Source organism: Phoxinus phoxinus, assembly GCF_949152265.1.
Source record: "Phoxinus phoxinus genome assembly, chromosome: 15".
In the NCBI taxonomy this organism is placed as follows: domain Eukaryota; kingdom Metazoa; phylum Chordata; class Actinopteri; order Cypriniformes; family Leuciscidae; genus Phoxinus; species Phoxinus phoxinus.
The window spans coordinates 3,076,472-3,083,955 of record NC_136890.1 but is presented as its reverse complement, the minus strand read 5'-3'; positions in this window follow the sequence as shown (position 1 = coordinate 3,083,955).

The following is a 7,484-nucleotide window of genomic DNA, read 5'->3' as shown; positions in this document are numbered from 1 at the left end:
ATATTTCTCTTAAATGACATTCACCAAGATCTACCGACAGCCTTGTAAATGGAAAATAAGCCTATTTATTAAAAGTCAACAGTTAACACTGACGCTTTAGTGCATTTTAAGTCAATATTGTGTTAAAAAACGGTTTAATTTAGCATTTGCATCGCTGTACACTGCAAACAATGCTTTCCCAGTCCAGATATCTGCATATTCTGTCATCAAGAGGCATTACTAGATGAGGAAAATCACATAAGATATTATGTTTGTCTGTTTTTTTGTCAAAATGAAGTGAGTTTTTGCTTTAAAAAAAAACAATGATCTAACAATGGGGTGAGAAATTATCTTGGATTCTTTTTAACTTATAATATTTGTCTTACCTCATTTTACTCATGTAGTAAATGCTTCTTGATTTAAGAATATTTCGATATTTGGACTGAAAACAAGACAAAAATACCAAGTAAGAAAAGCATTATATGCAGTGTAAATATTGGCATTGGATATTTAGAAATGATATCACAGCAGCAACACCAGCGAGACCATTCTGTGTTTCACTGTTAGAATTAATTACAAAGAAATAGCAAATAACACAAATATTGTGTCAATGTGTTATTTGCTATTTAAATAAGTTTTTTACAATGTAGATGCTAGCAACAGGGCACACACACACACACACACACACACACATACACATATATAGAAAAATTCTATGCTGTATCGAAGATCGTTGTTGCAAATTCTGATCATTTAAATTGTACACACATTGTGAACATGATCTCGACGGGCAACGTAAATGAGGATTTACTAAAATTGTGAGAAATTGTGAAAAAGTAAAACCTTGTTTAACCTTTTAATAAAAAATATAAATAATTTTATTTCTTGTTTGTAAGGTATACCGTTGTGTGTCAGTTTGAGTTCAGGAGTTTTTTTTTGTTTTGTTTTTAAGAAATTAGTATTATTTTGCTAATTATTTACTTTATTTTAGCAACGATATCTTGAATTGAGATTGAAAAGTGGCAGTAAAGACAAAGATCGTAAATTGGTACAAAACAATTATTTTGTTCTTATCAAAGACTCAGTTTCCACAAAAATATGAAGCAGCAGCACAACTGTTTTCAACATTAATAATAATCATAAATGTTTCTTGATCTTCAGATCCTCATATTATCCTGATTTCTGGAGGATCATGTGACTCTGAAGACTGGAGTAATGATGCTGTACATTCAGATTTGATCACAGGAATACATTACATCTTAAAAAAGAAAATGGGTATTTCAACTTTTTCACAATATATAACATTTTCTGTATATTTGAGCAAATAAACACAGCCTTCTTCTAAATACTGGCAGGGCAAGAATACATGTTAACGGTTTCTTTATTGTTGAAGCCTTAGTCAAAAATAAATGTATTTGGAGAAAATAATAATTAATAATAATTTGTTACATTTATATAGCGCTTTATCTGAGACCTCAAAGCGCTTTACATAGTGTCCCCGTCACTACACTGGGGCGTTAGGACCCGCACAGACCACAGGGTGAGCGCCCCCTGCTGGCCACACTAACACCTCTACCAGCAGCAACCTGGTGTTCTCAGGAGTCTCCCATCCAAGTACTAACCACACTCAGCCCCGCTCAGCTTCAGTGGGAAACCAGTCTTGGGCTACAGGGTGATATGGCTGCCGATAATAATTTGTTAGTATACTACAAATACATTTACATATTTATGTACTTAATATAAATACCCTGCAATTACTAAACTGATATACTTAAAGTCTGCTAAACTGGAACTACTAATTTAGCACTTAATGTACTTTAATAATCCAGAAATAGTGCTAAAGTTCAACTAAAGATATTCTGAAGTATATTTGATTGTGCTAAAGTGGAAATATTGCAAGTATACTTTAGTTTCACTTTAAATATCTTGTATTTAAAGACTGATATTATACAGAAATCACACCATCCTTACTAATAGTGATATTAAAACACTTTTCAGGCTTAATATTAAGGATTGTGCAATAAAGAAGTGCTCTAAATAAAGTTGAATTATAAGTCAGTAAATACAGGGTGGCCGCGGGTCCTTAAAATGTGTTAAATTCAGATTCGATGGGTCTTCAATATTTCTGGTCACATCACCGCTAAAATGTCCGTCAAATAACCAGTGAAGCATCGAATCGCGAGAATGATTCTGATTTTATTACATAAACAGAGTTTGATAATAATCCTGTATTTCTGGTAGAGATTTTATAGTGAGAAATCAGAACAAATGAGCAGAACAGCACACATTAAAAAACTCACAGAAGAAACATAACAATTATTCTTTTTATGTAAAATGTCAAAAATTAGCAAAAAATGTATGTAAAAATGATAAATGTTGAGTTTTTATTTATTTATAGCATAACATGACGGGAGCTATTTTACTGAATATTCTCCAGATTGCAAATGCTATATTGATTTTAGTTCAATAAACTAGTAGTTAATATGAAATACTTCATTTAATACTTCAATTACTTAAGTTAAACATTAAATATTACATATACGTGTGTAATATAATGTGTATTTCCATCGCAGGTTTGGTTTTAAATTTCATTCAAACTGGCATTAAAAAGGTCTTAAAAAGTACCTTTTTTTTTAAAGTAAAAAGTAAAACATGTAACTTGTTTATATCTTTAGACACCCTGAGATATGTTAATGAGTTTGTGTAGTATACTTAGCGTGAAATATAAATGTATTTTAAATAGATTTTGGTGTAGTTTTATTCACTAGTCAACCAGCACATGAATGCTGATCAACGTTTAGAGCATTCTCATGCTTTATATGGCATAAATACTGTGTGTGTGTGTGTGTGTGTGTGTCCCAACAGTGACTCTCATTCACTCGTAGCCCACGCTAGTGCCTCTGAAATGCAACATACTTCGGTGAACTTTGACCCCGGGGTCAGAGCAGCTGATGATGCCATTCATCCCGCGCGTGTTTAGCAGAAGGTCATGAGGGATACGGCAAGGTCAAGGGTGACGCGTGGTCTCTTCCCATTGGCTAATCTCCTGTTCATCAAGTTTGATCACCTATTAAAAATGACAGGCCAAGGTCAAACCCGCGCAGACTGAAGCCGGTGTGTGTTCACACACTAACCCCGTTCCCTCGTGCACTCGCGGCGCACTCTCACACGGCTAATATGTTAATCAGATTAATTACTCTAGCCGGTCTAATTAGATCTGAGCTCGGGAGAGTAGCCGTCTCTCTTTAAACACACGGCTCTGGGTGATAGTGTGGCGTTCGAGGAGGAGAGCGCGTCGCACGGGGAATACGCTTCAAGGTCGTGATATTGAACACACAATGCTCTGCTTTGATTGGTCCAATTATAAACGCCGTCGGATCGCATAGCGTAACTCGGGAAAGTATCGATCAGATGTTTCCAGGTCCATTCCCGCAGGTTTCTGAACCTCACAGACACACACACACACACACACACACACGCACGCAGAACTAATGTCTCTCAAAGTTATGAAGAACATCCAGAACGCTGTATTATGCTGAGTCCGTGTCGCACACACGCACTGACTGTAGGAAGACTTTGCAGAGTTCTGTATTATTTTGTATTGCGTTTTGTGGTTTTGTTTGTGTTATTTGTGTGTTGTGTTTTGTAATGAGAGTTATTTTGTGTTTTGTCTTGTTTTGTTTATTTTGTTTCTTTATTGTGTTTTATCTAGTTGAGATTTGTGTTTTGAGTTTTGAGTTTTGTTTTAATTGTTTTGTTTCATATCTTTTTGTGATTTAAATTTTGTCTGTTTTTTTGTATTTTGTGTTGTGTTTTGTTTGTCATTTTGTTTTTGTGTAGTGTTTTTTTGTCTTTTTTGCTTTCAAATTTGTGATTTGAGTTTTGTGTTTTCTGTTTAGTTTTCTTTTTTTGTATTATTTTGTTTTGTTTGTTTTGTATGTCTTGTTTTTTGTTTATTTTTTGTATTTTGTGTTGTTTTTTGTTTGTCATTTTGTTTTTGTGTATTTTGTTTTTTGCTTTCAAATTTGTGATTTGAGTTCTGTTTTGTTTTTTTGTTTAGTTTGTATTTTGTATTTTTTTGTTGCGCTTTGTTTTGTTTTGTTTGTTTTGTTTTTGTATGTCTTGTTTTTTGTCTAGTTTGTATTTTGTTGCGCTTTGTTTTGTTTTTTGTTTTTGTATGTCTTGGTTTTTGGTTAGTTTTTTATATTTTGAATTACATTTTGTGGTTTTAAATCTTTGTGGTATACATTTTGCATACACTGTAAATATGACCGTGAAATTTACAGAAAAACTATGTAAAATCCCTACAGAAAAGTATTGTAAACCTAAAAACATATATTTTTTTGTTTAAATCACAGTCAAATTTTGTAAACCGTCAAACATAATATTTTGTTATATTTACAATAACAATATGTGATTATAATCAAAATTATTTGTTAAAATTACAAATATTGTTATCAAAAACAGAGAAATACTGTAATACTCATAACAAAACAATTTTGTTAATTTGACATGCAAATATTGTAAAACTAAAGTTTTAGTCTGATGTTTTTAAAAATACAAATAGTCTTTGTAGTAAGACAATAGTAAAACAAAACAATAGTATGTCACTTTTCAAGTTTATGCTGTAGGCTATTTTTAGCATGATTGATGAAATGATGCAAATTGAGGTAATACAATTAGTTACAAATACCCTTGTAGTAAGTACATGTAGTTAATTAATATTACTCAGTACTTAAATATATAATTACATTGTAACACAGACACCTTAAAATAAAGTGTAACCGAACATTCTTCCAGCATTTATTCAAAGATATCGCTTTTTTTAAATAACGTTCTCAAAACATTAGCACAGAAACATTCCTTATTATACGTCATTCATGGAATGTTTTGACCTGAACCGTTTTAGAATGTTCGTTTTTGAAATGTTACAACTGCCTTCGGAACCTTCAGAGAACATTCAAATGTATCGTTTGCGTAATGTTTGAAGAATGATGGAATGGAATGTTCCCTTAACATTCAAATGACCAAGTTTGTAGAATATTCAAAGGGAATGTTACACAAAAACATAGTTAGAAGATGTTTTGTCAGTCGTGATCATCTGTTGTAGTTAATCCTGTTTCTGTTGTAAATGTCTGCTTGATTCAGATGCGAGTGTGAGTGTGTGTGTGTGTGAGGTTTGGTTGAGTAGCATTAACTCAATCTGGCCTCATGCTGGGTAAAGCCTGAAGTCAGTGTGGTTCCTCTAATGCGGTTATGCTCTTAATGACCGCCGGGAAGGTCTCGCTCTGGCTCAGGCTCACACTCGTGAGAGTTTATATATATATTAAAACTCTGTTGTCTGAGGTGAGCCGTGCATCGAGGTCTCCGCGGTGTGTTTAGGTCAGGTTGTGGCCGAGAGCATATGGTGGCGGAGAAGCTTTAGCGCATGGTAATCTGGGAAACGACACTGTCTGTGGCCCGAGAGCATTTGTTCTGCTGTAATATCCCTCGCTTTATTCTTTCCTTCACACCAGACATGTTTGTGTTATCAAGGCCAACAGCAGAACGCTCCTCTTTGCCAAATTGTTCCTTTCTTTACACGAATTTTACAATGGCAATCACAGGTTCTGCAGAAATACAGTAAACTACAGTTATTTTACCCACCGTAAAATCAGAATAAATCACAGGATCTTCTTCAAACAGTGTCAGGATCGTGTGTGTGTGTGTGTGTGTGTGTGTGTGTTTCTATAGTTTTATTTTGTTTATTGTTTATTTTAGTTTAGTGTTTTGTATTAGCTTCTGTTGTTTTGATTTTGTGTTTTATTTTGTTTATTTGGCGTTTTTGTTTTGTGGTGTGATTTGTTTTGTTTTTGTTTGTTTTTGTTTTGTGATTTAAATTTTGTTTTAGTATATTTGTTTAGTTTTGTTCAGTGTTTTGTATTATTTTGTGTTGCGTTATGTTTTTTATCCTGTTTTTTTTCGTTGTCATTTGTTTTGTGGTTTTTGATTGGTTGTTTTGTTTTTGTTTTAGTGTTTTGTATTATTTTGTGTTTTATTTGCTATTTTGTTTTTGTGTAGTGTTTTGTTTTTAGTTGATTTGTTTGTTTTGCTTTGTGTGTTTTTGTTTTAGTGTGTTTTGTATTTAGTTTTGTTTAATGTTTTGTATTATTTTGTTGTGTTTTGTTTGTTATTTTGTTTTTGTGTAGTGTTTTGTATTTAGTTGATTTGTTTCTTTTGTTCAGTCCATTTTTTTTGTTTTGTGATTTTGTCTTGTTTGGTTGTGTCTGTTTTATTTAATTTACATGTAGGTACTGTTTGATATTATAGTGTGTGTGTCGTGTTCATCTCTACCACGTATCTCTTCACTTATTCAGTCTGGTTAAAGGTGTATAAGCAATAAGAATATCTTCCAGCCAAGGTTTTTGTGTAGTGTTTTTATTTTTAGTTGATTTGTTTGTTTTGTTTTTAGTGTGTTTTGTATTAGTTTTGTTTTGTTTGTTATTTTGTTTTTGTGTAGTGTTTTGTATTTAGTTGATTTGTTTGTTTAGCTTTGTGTGTTTTGTTTTGTGATTTATTTTTTATTTTTTGTGAGTTTTATTCTTTTTTTTAGGTTTTTTTTGTCTGTTTTGTTGAGTCCGAGTTTTTTAGAGATTTGAATGTTGTCTTGTTTGGTTGTGTCTGTTTTATTTAGTTTAGGTACTGTTTGATATTATAGTAACTGCAGTAACTGTTATCTTTGTGAAAAGAGGTGTGTTTTTGTAGTGTGTGTGTGTGTGTGTGTGTGTGTCGTGTTCATCTCTACCACGTATCTCTTCACTTATTCAGTCTGGTTAAAGGTGTATAAGCAATAAGAATATCTTCCAGCCAAGGTTTTTGTGTAGTGTTTTTATTTTTAGTTGATTTGTTTGTTTAGCTTTGTGTGTTTTTGTTTTGTGATTTATTTTTTATTTTTTTGTCTGAGTTTTATTCTTTTTTTGAGTTTTTTTGTCTGTTTTGTTGAGTCCGAGTTTTTTAGAGATTTGAATGTTGTCTTGTTTGGTTGTGTCTGTTTTATTTAGTTTAGGTACTGTTTGATATTATAGTAACTGCAGTAACTGTTATCTTTGTGAAAAGAGGCGTGTTTTTGTAGTGTGTGTGTGTGTGTGTGTGTGTGTGTGTGTCGTATTCATCTCTACCACGTATCTCTTCACTTATTCAGTCTGGTTAAAGCTGTATAAGCAATAGGAATATCTTCCAGTCAGGGTTTCTTGTGTGCCGGCGTTTGCTAGTTTGAGGCCAGGCCCCGAGTCAATATTTAATGTTTGGGTGTAGCTTCTATGATTGAGACCTGTGTGGAGATGAGCATCCAGTCAGAAACAAAAGGCAGGCCCGTGTCATTGTGATTCCCCAGTGTCAGGAGATAATGAAATGCGTTTAGCTTATGTGTCTCAGCGTTAGCCTTAGGGTCAAACTCCGCAACAGCTGCAGCAGAAACTTGAACCTCCTCCTCCGACTTCATCCGCGACTACACCCGCTCCTCCTCA